Genomic DNA, 18,426 nt, shown 5'->3' with positions numbered 1-18,426 from the left:
TATAGTACAGTGCAATTTTTAGATACTCGATTCTTCAGATACTCATGTCGCTTACGAAATATAGTGAAACATTCCAGCCTAATCTGTTCGTAGTTCTTTACAATCTGGAGAGTAAATCACTGATCCGAACTACTGGAATATTTTCGACGTTTCCCTTAGTTATACGTTCGAACGATTTCTGTGTTCGTTAAAAATCCTTGATCAATGTCTCGTCATTAATAAAAATGAAATGCATGAACACACGGTGCTCGGACGTCTAAGAAGCATAGTTTGAGAGTGTCTCGCGCCGTTTGAATAGGTTGCGAAGCGGCAATAGCCGTTCCTCTAGGTCGCGGCTGGCAAAAACCGTGAACGTCCTCGAGAAACATGCAGATATCGACATAGATGACACGAAAAATAGACGACGCGGGGGCTCGCAAAGTCGATTACAGCGACAGGGGGAGAAAAATGGAACATAGTTCGACGGGAAGAGCTCGGTCTTCTCGCGAGAGCAAAGAAATTCCTCGGGAACGATATTACCCGGGGTATCTGGCGCGCTCCGCTCGATTGTCCTCGCAACTCGGCGGCAAGAAGCGTTTACAGGGCCGCGAATAAACGTTTACAGCGTATAAAACCGGGACTCGGGGGCGAGAGAGAAGAGGAGAGGAGAGGAGAGCGATTCCGGCGATAATCTTACGTGTCGCGGCCCCGGAACGAAACGATAAAGAGCCCCGGGAATAAAATTTTCGATTTTCGCCGGCGTACATCGAGCGCGTCCCACGGCTTATCGATTCCTAACTCGCGGACGCGAACCGAGAGAGGCAGTATGCGTGTTTGTGAATTCATGCTCGGAACGGGTGTTGTGGAAGGCAAGCCTGCGGGTTCCCACGTGGCCTGCCTTGCGCCATTGTGGAGGTCAAGGAACCAAGGTGGATAAGCTGGATAAACGACAGAGTATGGCTCGACTTATGCGATGCGTTCGCACGATGCCGCGTCAATGCTCGACACATACTACTAACCTACTAAGGAGAGCATGACTGCGAGCATATTGCGGAATATCCTGGTATTTCCGACATCCAAGAACAAACGAGGACTCGATCACTGGATCCTCCACATTCTCGGCTGCGATTAGCCTTGCCGAAACTCGCAGACGTTGGAAATTGATACTTAACTGATCTGCCGGGTACATGAGGGCATTTCAAAGGGCACCAAGAGGGGTAAAAAAATCGTACCACTATTTTTAACGTCTCGTTGGAAAGGAGACACTCCAATCTTTAAATTCACTGCAGTATCACCCCCGAAAAAAATGTTTCAAGCTCAGTACAAATTTTTGAATTTTTATAGTTGCCGAAATCGAGTGACAAAAGTTTGGACCATAGACATCTGCTTTTCAAAGTGTCCGGATGGTAAAAAAAAATCGTGTGACAATTTTTAAGGTCTCATTGGAATGAAGGGACTCCAATCTACAAATCCACTGTAATCGGAACCCCGGAAACATTTGTGAAGAGCGGTAGAAATTTTTAAATTCATAAAACTGTCGAAAGCCACATATCTATAACTCTAGGTGGTACACCTATCATGAAAATCATTCCAAATAATGTCAAAAAAATAGCGTTAACTTTCCGAACACCGACCACCCGTTTATTTGTCGATTTACTGGACCGAGTGCTCTTAACAAGTCCACGTTTGCACCAAAAAACTAGCAACCATCAATATTTGCATTGGTCAAAGAAGACTGACCCGTGAACAACGTTTTCACCGCAGAAAAAATTTCCCAGATAGTCGGGATATGAAAGATCATCGTGGGACTCGTTAATGGCGGCGGACGGACCGTAAAATTAGGTATCGCGTGGACGCGAAAGGTTAACCGGCAATCTAAGTCTCCGCGAGTTGCGAAACCCGACAGATTCAGCAGCCGAGAAATTGGAACGTCGCGGGTGATTAAAAATTCGAGTGGCCCCGGGGCTCTCCGTGAGCATGCCGGTTTTCCCCGAGCTAATTAATCGCGGGAAGATCGGTCTAAAAACATCGTCTCGGTATATTAGCCGCGAATCGTTCGAATATCCCACGGCCACTCGACCGGGCGATGTACTTTCGCGAATGGCACGTCGATCACTCGCTTGATGGATCATTTTAGCGGCCCTTTTGCGACGGTCGTTTGTCAAATCGACGCCCCTTCGCTCTTTTCGGACCTCCTTCCCCTAAAGAGAACAGCTCCTCTATAATAAAAAGAAAATTGCCAAATGCTATCAGAAGATTGCAGATTTTATATCCCTTTGGCAGAAACGAGCTGCTGCGATTTTATCGGATTTTAGGACCTTTCTTTGTTCGTACATTTTTTGTTATCATATTTTTTAAGATACGCGTATTTTTATATCCTGGGTTAAAATTAACCCGGGACGTTTGCTGTATAAGTGGATTTTTATGTATTTATAAGAAAAATGAGTAGATCAAACACGGAATATTTACGGAGATTAAAGGGACTGTTGTATTATTTTCCACTAAAATTATTTAAGAAACAATTAAATGTCTACGTAGCTCACGAATCTTGCAGTCAATTTTTATTGCGCATGCAGATCCGCAGTCTAGTTATTAATACAATATAACGTCGGAACATACAGGAACAAATGAGGACAGTAATGAATATAGTTGTAAAATGAAACGCTACCCCGTGCAATTAAGTTTTTATGTGAAGCTGTCCGTTGTAATCATTTCATTTTTTAAAGTTTAATACGAAATTATACCCGAGTGCTTGTTAACCATTTCGTGTTCCATTATATCCTGTCGTTTTTGCACACGATCACGTGAGCGCGTAAAATCCGCTCGTTCCAACAGATTTCGAACAGTAAATAGTATTAAAAGTAACTTCATTATGAAAAGGAAATTGACGGATGCTATCAGCGAGCTGCGGATTTTATGGAGTTATTTTATGAAGTTCGAAACAATGAAAGACAGCGAATATTAGCTGTAGTAATGAATATTTAGGAGAGAATGGTACGTAGCAGTGTAATATACATTGTGAATTATGTATTCTGTTAGGTCAATGTGATAAATTTCCAGTGGGTAGTGTGTTTCGATCTGGAGCACTCGTGTCTGACCAATTTCGGGTTGTTCTACTTGGAACTTTAAATTTGACCGACTTATACGCACCTAATTAATTGTAACCTACTCGTGTATATCGAATTGGCGACTACTGTATACTGTTTTATGACTGCACAGACATTAGGAGAGTGTATAATATTGTTTAATAAGTTTTTTTATGAGGTTGTATAGATATGTTCTATCGAATTCTATTATTCTATTATAAGAGATTCTATTATAATTCTGTTATTAGTTATACCCCTCTTTTTATATAATCGTCTATTTCGTACGTGCCTGCTGCACCCTCCGAGGAATTAGTTTAATCATCTCCTTCAGATATGAAGAAAATACCACTGAATAATGCCACTTAAAGATAGGTTGGCACCATTTAAAATATTAAACAGATTTTAGGCGAAAATTAAAGAAAGAAATATTAAAAGAAAAAAAGAACCTTTTTCTTGGCTTCTTTTTCTCAGAACTGCTTCAAAACAATTCTTGAAGCTATACATTTAAAAAAAGTTTTTATTTTGCATGAATATCCGCAGTCAAAATTGGGGAATGTGTGGGTGTAGACGCAATCGACGCGAGATTGTCGCTGACAAACAGAGTTCTCGTTGGTCCTCGGCCCTTCGGGGCTGTTTTTCCGTGGTCCCAGGACCAAATCGAAGGGCCAGGCTATCGCGTGGAAGTTTGCGCGAGCGGTTCGTGCGCTGAATCGGGAATCAAAAGGTCCGAAATCCAGCGTCGACCTTCGTTTTCCGAAGTTCGGATAGTTAAGCAAATAGTGGCGGCCGGCCTGGCTCAACTTTACCCGGCCACCAGTATATTATATAACTCTCTCTCTCGCTCACACTATAGCTGTCTCTCTCTCTCATTCTCTCGCTCCGGTGAATATACGATTCGTAGGAACGATCCACTGGCCAACTTCGGACAACTCCCGGGCCAACTGGAAACGACGCAATAAATACACGATATAATCCCAGCGATCCGAAATGGAACGTGCTTTTCCGTCGTTTCTCTCTCTCTCTCTCTCTCTCTCTCTCTCTCTCTCTGTCTCTCGTTTCACAGGCTCTTTAGATGGACCCCACCCCAGATCCGACACAATGTAACCACCACCACACACCTGTCATGTCCACCGAATATTTGTTCTGCCGACCGAGCTACACCCGCACGCGAAACTTCGTTACGTGCCGCGGATGGAGACCGCGGGACTTTGCGAAGCTGTTACGGCGACAGATGGGCAATCGTGACCGGAACTCGACCGCCGGAAGTATTTCTTCGGGTGTACGAGACCCACCTGCCGAATGACATGCCCGTAAAACCCGGGTTCTTTAACGCCAGAACTGTCAGAAACCTCGAAACGAACCGCCCCGGATTGCGTAGTTTATAGGCGGCGATGAAAGCACCGGTCGCCTAAGTAGTACTAGCTTCCTATCGATTTTTCGGGGATCGCTGGAAACGGGAAACTCCAGTCTACAAGTCCACAGTGATTTGTGAGCTGGAATCTTTAAACTCGCAAAGTCATTGAATAGAGTGATTGAAGTTTGGGGCCATTGCATGTCTGTCGTCAAAATAGTGCCGAGGTGGTAAAAAAAATCGTACGATGATTTTCAAGGTCTCGTTGGAAAGAGGAGACTCTGCTCTGCAAGGCCGTGGAGATTCTAGATATGCAAAAAATTTTCAAGGTCCTAAGAGATTTTTAAAGTTGAAGAACCATTGGGTCCAGAGATAGAAACTTTCGACCATTGCAACCATGAGGTTAAAACCTCATGGTCTCGTTGGAAGGGGGAGACTCCATTCTTCAAGTCCTCGGTGATTTCTGTCGCGACAAGAAATTGGTTCCTGCGCAGAGATTTTTGAAGCACATAATTCTTCCGTATGACGCAGATGAACGAAGTTAACAGGAAATCTGTGGCCAGGTCGGGTCTACAAGAGGTCCGCCTGATTCGTGGTCGGGCAAACAACGGTACCGCGCAAATGAAGAGAAACTCTCGTGCCCGGGCCTGTTTGTCGAGCAAGGCCGGGTGTTATAGTGCACCGCGGAGACCTCGTATTTCTTAGATCCTCTCCTGGCGCTGGTTTGCCGAGCCTATCCCTTTTACGGAGCCCTTCGAGTAAAACCCGTAAATCCTCGTAAAAGCTATTTTTACGAGTTGATTGAAGTCGTTCCGCAGGGAGGCTGGTCTTCTAACGGAATCCTGGCTGTTACTTCGGTTCCGAGGTCGAAACGGCGAACGCTTCAGCGGCGCATCGACGCGCGAATGCGGGTCGCGACGGGTACAAGACGCGACCCGCTTGCACTCGCATCGCTATCCCACAAAAGGGACTTGTCCGTTTGGCCCGAGAAGTGGACACGTCTGTCGGCTACAGTGGTTTTCGATCCACGGGTCGTTTAAGTGCGTCGGATCGAAACGAAACCGACTGTTGGGAACTCGATTAGCGACGGAAGACCGCGGCCGCGGAATAATTGCTAATCAACCGCGCGTTGCCGCTGCGCTGTACCGCCGTGGGATGATAGTGTCTGCGAAACCCATTGTCCTGATGGACGCTGGAATTAATTGCCGCCCGGAGACCCTCCATTACAACCGTTCCGATGGATGGAATAGCTTTCTGACCTCACGTTTTGGAAATCTGCATTTATTTAGAGGCCAACAAATAAGTTTAACAAATTTCGTTTCGCAAGTTTTGGACAGTTCGGTGAAGCCTGTACGGGGCTAAAAAATTTGTTCCTAACTCAAATCACCGCCAACATTAAGCTTAGAGTTGAGTGTTCTACGATTATTTTTTAACATCTCTTAAAAGACACGTGTAAAAGACTCTGAGGCGCATAAATAATTCTTTCCTGCTCTCAAATCAGCATCTACGTTAAGATTAAAAATCTCTCTTATGAAACGACACCGTGAGACTCGACGTACTATTTTTCCCAGCCATTTGAATGCTGTTCGAACGATAATAGCCCGCTGGATCCGCATTCGCGTGACAGGATTTTTGCCCATCGAGTCCCGGAGGCAACCGGGATAAAGCCGGGGACGCGTAATTTTCGTGCGTTGCAGAAGAACGCGAGCCATAAACGGGACCCGAGCACTCCCGCGATCAATGAAGCAGCCCGGCGCTCGGCTAATTCGCAATAAAAGCTTCTCGCAGCGCGCTTAATTAAACGCGGACAAGCCTTGGAATCGCGCTGTCCACGGTCCGGGGCTTTTACGATGAACGTGCCGGGACCCGCCGCGACCCGACGGACCCTCTCGCGGCGGGTTTTACGCGGCTACCCGACACGTAACTCCATCAAACGTCCCGCAGTCCCGTTCGGCAGGGAACATAGTGTTCGATGCTCGCGCCATGGACCTCCGGAACCATGAAACACCTGGAAATACCTGTCGTATCAACTTAGGATAACTTCGACGCCTTCCGTCTGACCGTAGCACGGTATACACTACTGCTTTACCCTGCTGGACGACGTCAACGGAATCAGGGTAATATTGTATTTCCTTGTTCCGATATAGTCTGTGTATAATAAATCAGTAATAATTTGTTCGTTAATGAATCAGCAATGAAGCACAATAAATTCGTAAAATACAGTCTATCGATACGGCTTTGGTTTTCCGAAGCAGAGAAATAAATTTGAATGTATTTTAATATAATATAACAACGATACCAATTGTTTCAATTTAATTCCGAGTGGATAGATATTCGCCGCGCCGCGCTGCGGGCCACAATACCTCCCGAGCGAAAAGAGCGGAAAGATAATGACCCGTCCGCTGAATAATGAAGAAAGCAATAGGATCGCCGGTGAGTGATTCGGGAAATTCGATCGTTACCGCGAAACAAAACGAGCCGGCCGTTCCACACTTCCGTGGACAAAAGGGCCGCGGGGGTTCGAGCAGAGGGGTGGCTCGAGGCGTTTCTCTATCTGCGATCGGAAAGGGGATACTCTTCCTTCCTCGCTGGCATGAAACACGAACGACAAACGGCGCGGCTTCGGGGCCAGGCCAGGCCAGACCAGGCCAGGCATTCCCGGCTGAAAATTCATTAGAAGGCACGCGAGAGAATCTGGAGCGTCGCGTCGCCTCGCGTCGCGCGCTGGGGCATCGCAACAAATCGATTCTTCCAATTACAGTTGGAATCGACCGGACCTATTTCCCAGTCCCCAGGCTTTCTCTATCCCTGGCTGTTCTCTCTCCTTCTCTCTCTCTCTCTCTCTCTCTCTCTCTCTCTCTCTCCCTCCCTCTCTCTCCATCGTACTTCTCTCTAAACACGATCTACACATTTATCTGTCCGCTCGACCGTTCGCCGCTGTATCTCCCTATTTATCTTCTGCCTCCCCTCTCTTGAAAGAGAGACCCGCAGAGAGTGCAGGAGTGAGAGGGAGAGAGATAGATAAATAAGAGAGAGCTAGGGAGAGGGAGACTGAAAGCTAGAAACGGGAGAGACCCCGAGAGAGGGCTAGACGGAGCCATAGAGAATTGAAGAGAGAGAGAGAGAGAGCGAGCTTTTGTAGTTGGAGAGTAGGCCGATCCGCGGATAACACAGTCAGGCGAACGAGCGGGTAATTAATAGCCCCGAATGGAACCTGGGAGAAAGACGAAACTGCGCGTCCCGGGCCAAGGAGAGAACGTCTCGAGTTTTGGGGATAAGACGGCCGGATTCGAGTATGCTTAACCCTCCGGAGCCGGACGTTATTGATGACTTCACGTAGGCGGCGCAGCACCCCCGAGCCCATTCAGATCCACGGCTATCAATTTTTCTTGATTGATCTTGATCAACGCCGGATGCTCGGATCCCTTTAGTGGACTCTGCAGGAACAACTGGCTTGTTGGATGCCCGATGATTGGAACCGAGTTGGAACAGAACAGAGCACGGGGATTGTTCGGGCAGATTAGGATTGGCTGTTGAGACTGCCCGGACTGTTTTTGGTACTTTGCCGAGGAGGGGTGGAAGCTCATTTGCGTGACGCTCCTGGTCGTAAATATATATAATTGTACTTGTTTTTGTTTGGTTTTGTATAGTGAAAGGAAGACACTGTACATGAATTCATTGCTAATTTGTTCTCTTTTCGCTCCCGAATTATTTCCAAAACATGGACTGTCCAACAGGCTGACCTATTTCTGGGATTAGGGCAGGAGGTTTGAAGTTCATGTCTGTGCATTGTGTACTTGCAAACGTCAGGAGAATTTTTGCTGGTAGACAGAACACCGGTCTGCCCCTGAGACCTAAAAATGTTCCAGAAGTTGAGATGGCGTCAATTGAATTTTTTGAGAAACTGAAAATGTCCACAAAAGTGTCAATAAACGTCCACAGTGTGTAAAACAGTTTCTCCGATTTTCAATTCCGTGTAATAGCCACCGGAACAGTGATCAGAACTTGAAACAGCGTCTATCGAATATTCTGCAGCCTTCGATAACGTATAAATATTGACACAGAAAATTCTGTAATTAAAAATGATATCTACCGGAGCCCGCAAAAACCACGATCCAATTAACCCAGCAGTTTGCGTGCAAATTTGCCTCGACTGCGACAGTGTACGCAGCGGCCACAATTCTGCAAAAGATCGAGCTTCCACGATCATCAGAGGTTGCGAGGAAAAAAAAAGAAAAGCTCTCTCTCTCTCTCTCTCTCACTCTCTCTTTCCGTACTCGCCGGTGCGAAGGTCACGGTAGAAAATGTATTTCAAGAGAATCCCTGGCAAGGCCGTGGAAGAGTCGCCCAAGTACCCGCAAGAATCGACGTGGGGATGGGCGGTTTCGGGGTACAGGGGGTTGGAAAGGGGTTGTCGAGCGAGTCGGGTGTGAAAGCAGCTGCTCGGAACGAGGACAACGGGGGGTGGCTTGTGTGCGCCGACGGTGCTACCTGGTTGCACCGGGTCTCACGGTGCTTGTGTAAAGCACACCGGGGGGGGGGGGAGGATAACGAGTCTTCCACTAATTCTTCAACGGAGTCGCAGTCGGACCCGACGAGAAATTCGACGCCTCTCGATGGCGACATTCGTTACACGGAGAACAGTGTCGCCGTCGCACCGTGTCGCGTTTTATTCCAACTATCTTGTTACACCATTCGAAAACTCTCGAAACAAAGCGCGAAACACCTCGCTCGCTTTTACGATCCTCGTAACTTCGTCATCGTCTTTCACGACGAACGAAAACACCCTCAGACTTGGCGAGCTCTAAACACTGGGGACAGTTCGAAGTTCGACACGGTTTTTGAGCGGGGCTGAGACATGCTGTACGCCGACTGAGAGGAAAATAAAATTCCGCTGGAAGCTCTCCTTCTTCCGTTCATTACTATCAGCAAACTGAATCGCAGATCAGAGGGTTAAACATCGCTGACCCTTCGCACTCGACTGTTGCCTCCGAGGCATCGCTAGAAATCATTATACAATAATTCGAAACGATTCCTTTTGTTTGAAAGGTCGAAATAAATTCGAGTGCAGAGAAGTTCTAATCACTTAATCGGTAAAATAAATAGAAAAATAATTGGGCATCCTTGAAGACACCTAAAAATACAAAAACGTAAGCAGAAGGTAGAAATTACGAAATACTCGAAGCACGGCCTCGAAAATTTGGAGATCAGGGAATCGAAGCGAATTTGCCTTACGACAAGGACACATCGCCAACGCACGTTGCCCACACAGCTCTCCAAATTCCTGGAGCTCCTAATTGCGAGTTTCGCAGCCACCATTTCCCTCCGGCATGCACTTCCGTTATTATTCGAGTGTGTTTCGACGTGGCGCGGGCCAAGGGTTTTCAGGGGAGAGAAAAATAAAAGCGCGGCTCTAGGTGTTTTCCAGGGGCGAAAAACTGCGAGAGCCGGAAGGAGGATCCGGGTCGCCGTAGGATGAGCGTTTTTCGCGATGTACGGATGCTCGAAAAAAAGAAACTGGGTCGAATATCCGTGGCCCCGGGTTTTCTAAAGCCGAGGCTCCGCGGCGTTCCGCCCCGCGCCACTTTCCAGGGAAGAGGTTCGAGCGCTAATTAAGGGTCAGAGTGTACAAGACGGTCGCTCGCCGTGTCAGGGAACGAGGCAGGTTTTCGTAGGCCATACAGACCCGAGCGTGTTCGAAGGCCACTTGAGAGGCGCTCAAGATGCTCGCGACAAAGGGCAAGTGCCGCGCACCATGGGGGTTTGCTACCATAATCTCAGAACCGCTTACTCCCCCCTTACCACTGGGGATCCTATGCTAGAGCCTACCGGGCCGCGGCCGTGGTGGTACGAAGTATTCTTGGGCGAAGAATACTCAGCGACCCCGAACGAAGCGAGAAAAACATTACAAATGCTGTATTATTTTAAAAAACTACTTTACTTTTTCGATATTTTAAAAATTGTTGATTTTACAGACGTGTAAAAAAACGTATCCATCTAGAACCATCAAACCGATGAAAATGAGTTTTAGGGAGCTTATAGTGAAAACACAAGAGTGTCCACTAAAAATGTTGTCATTTGGAAAGAATGTATTTTTCACCATTTATTCGGCAATTATTTTAAACAAATGCAATGTTTTCGTAGCAGGTACCTCTTCAAAAATTTGAAAAAATTCAGGTTATAGCCCCAAGCGTCTCCCTTACTAAAATTACTTGTACTCTAATCTACAAGGTCACATTGGTTTCGGATTGCGAGAAAAATTTGTTGTGTTCTCTAGAGTCTTTTGAATTTGCCAAATTTCCAGTGACACCCGCCAAACAATATTATTTGACATCAGAGTGAATTCAATGATTCCTTAAATTGTGGAGACAACGTTACTTGGTGTCCAGAGGGTCCCTAAATCATGCACAAACAAAAATTCGGACAACAAAAGATCAAATAACCTGCCATTGCTCAGTGGTATGTGAAACATCAGATCGTGGGATCTCAGAGATCCCAGCAAGTAAGAAACTCCCCAAACGTGGTTTCCTCGAAACTAGATTCATAGAATTTCCGAAAGCACCGGTGCCTCTGTATTACCTTTCTCCCCTGACAGGAGGCAACGAACTCGGATAGTGGTCGTGGGAGGTTTGTTTCTAGGTTGCAGGGACCGCAAAAATTCCATCTGCCCCGGGACGAGTTCCATTATGATCGTGGCGTGACATCAGGGTGCATCGGTTCATCGGGGTTTGCGGGGATGGGCGGCTCGGGACGGGCCGGGAACGGTTTGAAACGGTTTGAAACGGTTGTGTCTCGTGCCGATCGAGTTATAGAGAGCTCTCGTGACGATAGACAGTGGGTAGAAACGAGAGGGATCGCGGGAAGCCCCGCGGGAACTGGAAACCAGAGAGAGAGAGAGAGAGAGGGGGGGGGCAGTCTCGTGCTGTCGCGAGGACTCGATTTTTCCGTGGAAACGGCGCCCGCTGTCTTTTCCAGGCAATTTGCATCGATCGGCCCGTGTCTCGATGACTCTTTATCAATCGGTTTATTGGGATTCCCTCGGCTGAATCGAGGCCGCCGTTATTTACAGCGCCGGGCAAAAACGAAATAAACGAGGCCGCCCCTCGCGTTTCTTCCCCGGCGCGGCGTTCTCTGTTGCGGTATTGTATCGAGCGACAGCTTCGGGCTACATCCCTGCTCTATATTTCTGCTGTTAGCCTGAATTGTAAGCGTCTTTCTTCTTTTTCGATATCTCCCTCTCCCTTTCCCCGTGGACGCTCGAGACACTTGACTATCTCGCCGATCCTGAATTACTGTCAGACTCGATGCGGTATTTTCCCCGCGGATACCGCTTTTCCACGGAGTCCTGTCAAGGCGCAGGTCCCTGGGAGAAGTTTGACAACTCGTCCTTCAAAATTTCTCGGGGCTCCTTCGAACAGAGTGATATTGTGTTTGAGTTGTCTTCGGAGGAGTTAGTGGGTTGGCGCACTTTATTCGAAAATTTCATTTGAGAGTGAAGCCTGGATCGAGAACGTGCGGAATGGATATTCCCATGGAAAGTGTGGGGAACTTAGCATTGGGTGATGTAGGTGCGAAGACAAATTGGATTTGAGTTAGGTCTGAACGCCGGTGATAATGTAGGCCGAATGCGAGGAAGGGTGGAATTAGACTGTGGCAGGTCTGATTTAGGACCTGCTGCGTTTCGTTTGGAATTCCGCCAGGTGTGATTTAGGTCCTGCTAGGCCTGGGCTAGGTGCTTCTTCACGCCTGCGATGAATCCTGTGAGGCCTCAGTTCATTAAATTGAAGTGAGAGGTGCCTAAACTAGCCTATGACTGCTTGGATCTAATATGGACTTTATCAGCTCCAAATCAGGTTATACTGAGTCTAATTTAGAACCTGATGGTGGCAATTCAAATCCGTTAGATCCATTTCAGGTCATGCCAGGTCTAATTTAGGTCCTGTTAGGTCTAATTCAGGTCCTGTTAGGTCTAATTCAGGTCCTGTCGGATCTAATTCGGGACCTGTTAATTTAGGTCTTTTGCTGGATTTATTCCAGGTCTTTTTAAACCTAATTCAGGTCCTGTTAGGTCTAATTCAGGTCCTGCCGGGTCTGATTCGGGACCTGTTAATTTAGGTCCTTTGCTGGATTTATTCCAGGTCTTGTTAAACCTAATTCAGGTCCTGTTAGGTCTAATTCAGGTCCTGTTAGGTCTAATTCAGGTCCTGTCGGATCTAATTCGGGACCTGTTAATTTAGGTCCTTTGCTGGATTTATTCCAGGTCTTTTTAAACCTAATTCAGGTCCTGTTAGGTCTAATTCAGGTCCTGCCGGGTCTGATTCGGGACCTGTTAATTTAGGTCTTTTGCTGGAATTATACCAGGTCCCGTTAAACCTAATTCGGGTCTTGCCGGGTCTAATTTAGGTATTTCCGAGTCTAATTTAGGTCTCGTTAAGTCTAATTCAAGTCCAATACACGTCCTGTCAGATCTATTCCAGCTCCCATCACGATTAATTTAGGTCCTGCCAGGCCCAGCCGAAATCCACACAATTCTCAAACAATAGTACGGATCCAACATTCTCTATAAAATCCCATTGGACTTTGAGGTACCCACACGGAATGCATCCAACAGTAAGCAGGAAGCATCCAGTTCCCTGTCTGCACAAACTAAAGACAGCTTCCACGAAACGCCTTGAATGTAAGGGTCAACAGCGAACCGTCTGTGGCGCAGGTGATTCAGCAAGCGGTCCATATTCATGAGGTGATAAGCTAAATTCCTTCAGTCACCTGCGCTACGTCTTCACCGAGGATACGTGTCTTAGACTAGATTCTAAAGTCCCCAAAAGTATCAGGCAACAACGCCCAATATTTTATGAACCACGCGAGAGTACGATACAACTTCGTTCGCGTGCGTCTTCAACTGACTTCTGTTTCATATAGACACATCCATCGAAAATTTCGCATAAAGTAGTTATAAATGCAGACCGATGTTCTAGAAACAATCGTGCGTTTAGGTGAAAATTGTCAACAAATCTCAATTATTTGATTCATTCCCACTCTGACAGGGATAACATGGTGGGGACAGTTATGTAGTTATTATCGAAAAACCTTGCCACGAGGTAGATTCAGATAATCGAAATGACACTGTTGACTGAGCATGCGACTTCAAGAGTACAGCAGCGCGGTAACGGCGGTAATAAAACGCATGGTGAGAATTCCATTTATGCAGATGCAGTCAATTATATCCTGTCCGCTTATTTGACCCGCGCGGCTCGCTTTTCGCCATTCTTCCTCGGGATGTACATAACCGTGGCGAGGCGGCACGTCGCGAGGCGAGATTAGTTATTAGATTACAAGGCTGGCTCGCGCTGCCCGGTAATGGAATAGCTATGGAAATGGGGAACAAAGATGGGCCCGAGAGCGGGAGTGTCGGACCAGGGAACCTTGTGGCAGACGTCGCAACAAACCCTTCTCTCCCGAACAAGCCCAGAACCAACCCGAACCCTTCGAGATAGAAGGAGAGAGAAATCCGGGTCTGCCACGATGTCTTAGTAGCTGTGCAACGTTGCGGCAAGACGTTTCCGCAGCCGGGGACACGGCTACCGACGTCGCAGCCCGCCAGAATACCTACGGATTTCGTGTCGTTCAATGATTAATCGCCTCCAGCTATCCGTGAGTGATTAATGGCTTCCCGCGATCGATAAGTAGACTGATTCAACGCCGACACTCTCCGCGATCGTGCCACGATCACGACTAATGTAGACTGTCGCAGGGAAACGAGCCACGACTGTACTCGTGACTGTCAAACTAGAAGACGAGTTAACTCTGCCGGGGCAGCGATGATTGACGGAAACATCTCGGTGAGAAATGATTTTTCTCGATCCTTGACAGTCGAGCTAAAATTATGAAATAATTCTGAGATATGCAGCTTGGATGTACCTCTCATATGCCGTTTGATTCGTTCGGATATCTAAAGCAGGACTTGAGAAATTCATTTTGCAAGTTAAGAGTTGTTCACCATGTCGGTCTCATAAGATGCAACAGAGACCCAGTGCACTTCAACAGTTTTTCTACTTTCGGGGGTTGACCTAAAATTTTGAAATAATTCAAGGATGTTCGGCTTAGATGTAGCTTTCATATGCCGTTTGATTCGTTCGGATATCTTACGTAGTACCTGAGAGACTCGCTGTTAGAGTTACGGGTTGTTACCGCCTTGTTACCTTCACGGAACAGTGGCGCAACAAAGATGTACTTTTCAGAATTTTTTCTACTTTTGAATGTTGAGATAAAATTTTTAAAAAATTCTGCTAGCTACTGCCAATATGTGTGCATTGTTCCCAGTTTGTTTTGTTCAGACACCTCAAGTAGCAGCTGAAAAATTCACTCCTGAAGTTAAGGGTTGTCACCACCACCCTCGTAACAAGCACCAAACACCCACGCCTATTCCAAACGATAAGATCTAACGGACCAGAATTATTGATCGAACTGAAATATATGAACAAATGTCGAGCAACATTATGCGCGCTCTGCCAGCTGCTCGACCCACCCTCAAACCGGAGGGACACCCGTAAGCGCATAAAATCTGCATCCGCATCGGTGCATCATAACTCCGGGGACGGTTTCGGCGAGTACCCGAAAAACTGAACCGAATGGGATCCCAACCGAGGCAAGAAGGGTCTTGCAGAAGCTCGTCACGCTACCCGGAAACCGCGGAACGTGTGTTTGTGGGTCGAAGCGTTCGTCTCTGCGGGAATTTTTGCTCGAACAGCCTTATCTCGTCGTTCGTCGAGGGATTCGGTTCCGTGGCTGCGACGGAACGCGTCCGGAGGAAACGTGGGGTACGGTCTGCGTCCATGTGCCTTGCGGTTCAGATAGCGGGAAATTGAATTCTCGCCCTTGACACCGCACACCCTCGCGACTCGCGCCGACCCCGAACACGGCTCTCCGTCTTAGCTCGGTTTACTGGAAAACCGGGACGCGATCTCCATTCGCGATCGAGATGAACGGATCCTCGATCCGAAGATTTCCGTTTTCCGCCCGCGATTTCCGGCCGAGGACACGCTCTGGATATTCGATTGGCCGATGCCGGATATTTTACGCTTCCACGCCGCACAGCCGGGTCACGGGATTGATCTTCATTCCCGAAGAACTCGAGCGAAAAGATCTCTTCTCTCTAGAGAGAGATGGATGATAGGAAAATTTTCGGGAAAATGATAGGAAGATACTATCGCGAAAATGGGTTTGGACTGGGTCAGCATTAGATTGGTTCCATTGGACTGGGCTAGGATAGCTGGTTCGTCGATGGGACTTCATTTTCGACTGGGTTCGAGTTAGATTGAAACGCTGGATCACTTGATCTAAGTCAGATCTTGGTCTGCAGAAAAAAATCCCCTTGTTACTGGTTAGAAGATGGTGCGGAGAGGAGAGTGTAGTTTAGACGATTTTTTTAAACATTGATGGAGCAATTACAATTTTGGAAAAATTGTGGAGGATGTAGCTAAGATGGACGTAATATATGCCTTTTGATTCATTCGGATATCTTAAGCGGTTCCTGAGATAATCGCTCGTAAAGTTAGGGGTTGTTTTGTGCTACGTCATGTCAGTCTCACGAGATGCAACGGAGCTTTGAGGCTGTTTAGGATTTAGCATCTTTGATAGTAGGGATAAAATTCTGAAATAATTTTGCCAAATACTGCTAACATGTGTCTATCATTTCCAGTTTGTTTCGTTGAGATACCCTAAGTAGTGCCTGTGAAATTCACGCGTAAAGTCAGGGGTTGCTTGTAGCCTTATTACCTTCAAAAGTTGGAACAGGGATCTGCTACTAATTTTGTCTGTCCTTAATAATTCAGCTAAAATTTTGAAATAATTCTGTGATGTACTACTAAGATGTACCTACTACACGCCCTTTACTTTACAAGAATATCACCGTTAGTCCCCGAGAACATCCCTTCCAAAGTTAAGGATTATCTGTCAGGATTCCGACCTCAAAATACAAGTTTGACAGAAAACAGAAAATGTTCTCGGGCCATCCTGGGGGTATCCGCGAGACATTCGCCGTCAGAAACGATTCAATTTAGCCCGAGAAACGTTCCCTCCGATACGCGACGTTCAACGGGCCAAAGCTCTTGACGCGTCCTGGACGAATTCTCGGCGCCGAATTTCCGCGGGGGCTTCTATCCGTCTCGATTAGGCGTGAGAGGGAGAGGGGACACAGGAGGGGCTTGTCTCCGGGTCGGCACTTTACTTAATGCAATTAATGACTCACTTAAACGTCTTGCACTCTCCGCCGCTGGTCCGTCGTCGTTTCCCTTTAAATTGTACATTCCGCCGTTGCCGGGTTCGCTCCCCTCCCGAATTTCCGTCTGAATCGATAAGTCCCGACTGCCGCGGTCCTTTAGTTTCGTTGTTAACGAGTGTTCTACGGAGTAATTAGTGATTCATGAATTGCAAAACCGGAGTGCTGTCGACCTGGCGCTACCTCCTCGTCCTTCGGCCCTCCCCGAGGAACCCCGGAAGAATACCTTCGGGGAGGAAAAGCGTGATCGATGCGAAAATAACCGCGGATTAAATCGAAAAACGTCTCGATCGTCGGAGCCTCTCGTCTCTACCCGAGGCCGGAAGCCAAGTTTATTCGAGGTTTTCCTCGTCGTTTGTTTGGAACGGGGACGATATTGTCGCGGCAACTCGCCGGAAAGTTCAACGAATCCGAAACGATGACGGAACTCCTTCTTCTCGAACGCGAAATTCAGCCCCGCGATCCTTCAGTCTTCTCGGGAACGATCCTCGCAGACGCCATAAGCGCGATACCGTCTTCCAGAATTGTTTGACTCTCTGTCTCTCCCTCCCTAGCTCTCCGGAATCCTGTCTGCGATATTGTTCCTGGCAGAGCGATAATATTTGCGTTATTACGGCGCAACTCCGCGAAACAAACAAACGAGCGACCGAAGAAACGGCTCTGCCTGCTTGATACCGCTCCATGGCTGTCGGAATGATCGCTGTCTCAGCGACTCTGCCCTACTTTTCGCGAATTTCTGCATACCTTTCGCAACCGAGGCAGTTTCACGCAGTTTAGACGCTGGATATACACACTGTAGCCAAACACGCTAATTTCGGAATGGGTTGCAGCCTTTGCTATGCAAACATCCTGTTTTCCCACTGTTAATCAGCCGAGCAAACTCCCGCCATTTTAATTTCTTTATGAAATTATGTATTAGCGGAAGCTCGCTTACACTTGTAATTATTTTTCCATTTCGAAGAAGAGGAATTGTTTTCAGAGATATTTAGTTACTCGTATATCGTACGCACGGTATCAGAATGAATAAATTTTAATTTTTCCAAATTTTCCAGCGTTGTCGCGGGAAATTGTTCTGCAGCCACGGCAATCGCATTCAACGGCAAAGGGTTTTTATTTAGTTGAAGCAATGATTTCAAATTATTCGAGGGAATCGATATGTTTGGTGTATTAATTTTCGTGCACAAAGACGCAATTTGTGCAATTCTATTAAATCATATTCGATTTAATTGCAACGATTTCGACGGTTAAATAATTCGCTGCAATTGGACGGAATTATTTTACATTAACGCGTTACTAAAGGGCCAATAAAATTGCATCGAATAAATTTGATCGTCGCGCGCGTACATTTTTATGGAAAGTTACGTAGAATCAACGAGAATTAATCATCGCCAAATTGTACAATACATTTAACTGGCGGAGCATTATTTTTAAATGTCCACGGACTATTTTAAATTGGCATTTTATGAACGGTAACAATGGGGAACGAAAAAGGGCGATGCCGTCTAAAATATTGGATAAATTGAGCCATTGTCGTGTAATCCTACTGGATTAAACTCGATACAATTTCATGCTTCGAAAAGAACTGTTTTTGCCCACGGATATTCAGACAATTGAATAAACTGCGCTATTTCCATTTACATAAATTGAATACAGTGCCAGAAACTTTATCAAGCTGATGCTTTACAGAATTCTTTTTCTCGAGAATTTTCCGAGGAGAAGCGTAACGAATGCTT

General features: G+C 46.7%; 1 protein-coding gene across 1 annotated transcript in view; it reads right to left on the bottom strand.

The window, feature by feature from the left end:
• Positions 1-18,426, bottom strand: part of Cpx (synaptic transmission protein complexin) — a 362,562-nt gene that overhangs the window by 267,693 nt on the left and 76,443 nt on the right. The gene's annotated exons all lie outside the window — the stretch shown is intronic.

The sequence above is a fragment of the Halictus rubicundus genome, chromosome 10 (genome assembly GCF_050948215.1).
Source record: "Halictus rubicundus isolate RS-2024b chromosome 10, iyHalRubi1_principal, whole genome shotgun sequence".
Classification (NCBI taxonomy): domain Eukaryota; kingdom Metazoa; phylum Arthropoda; class Insecta; order Hymenoptera; family Halictidae; genus Halictus; species Halictus rubicundus.
The sequence above is the reverse complement of the archived record's forward strand: the minus strand, read 5'-3'. Positions and strand labels throughout refer to the sequence as shown.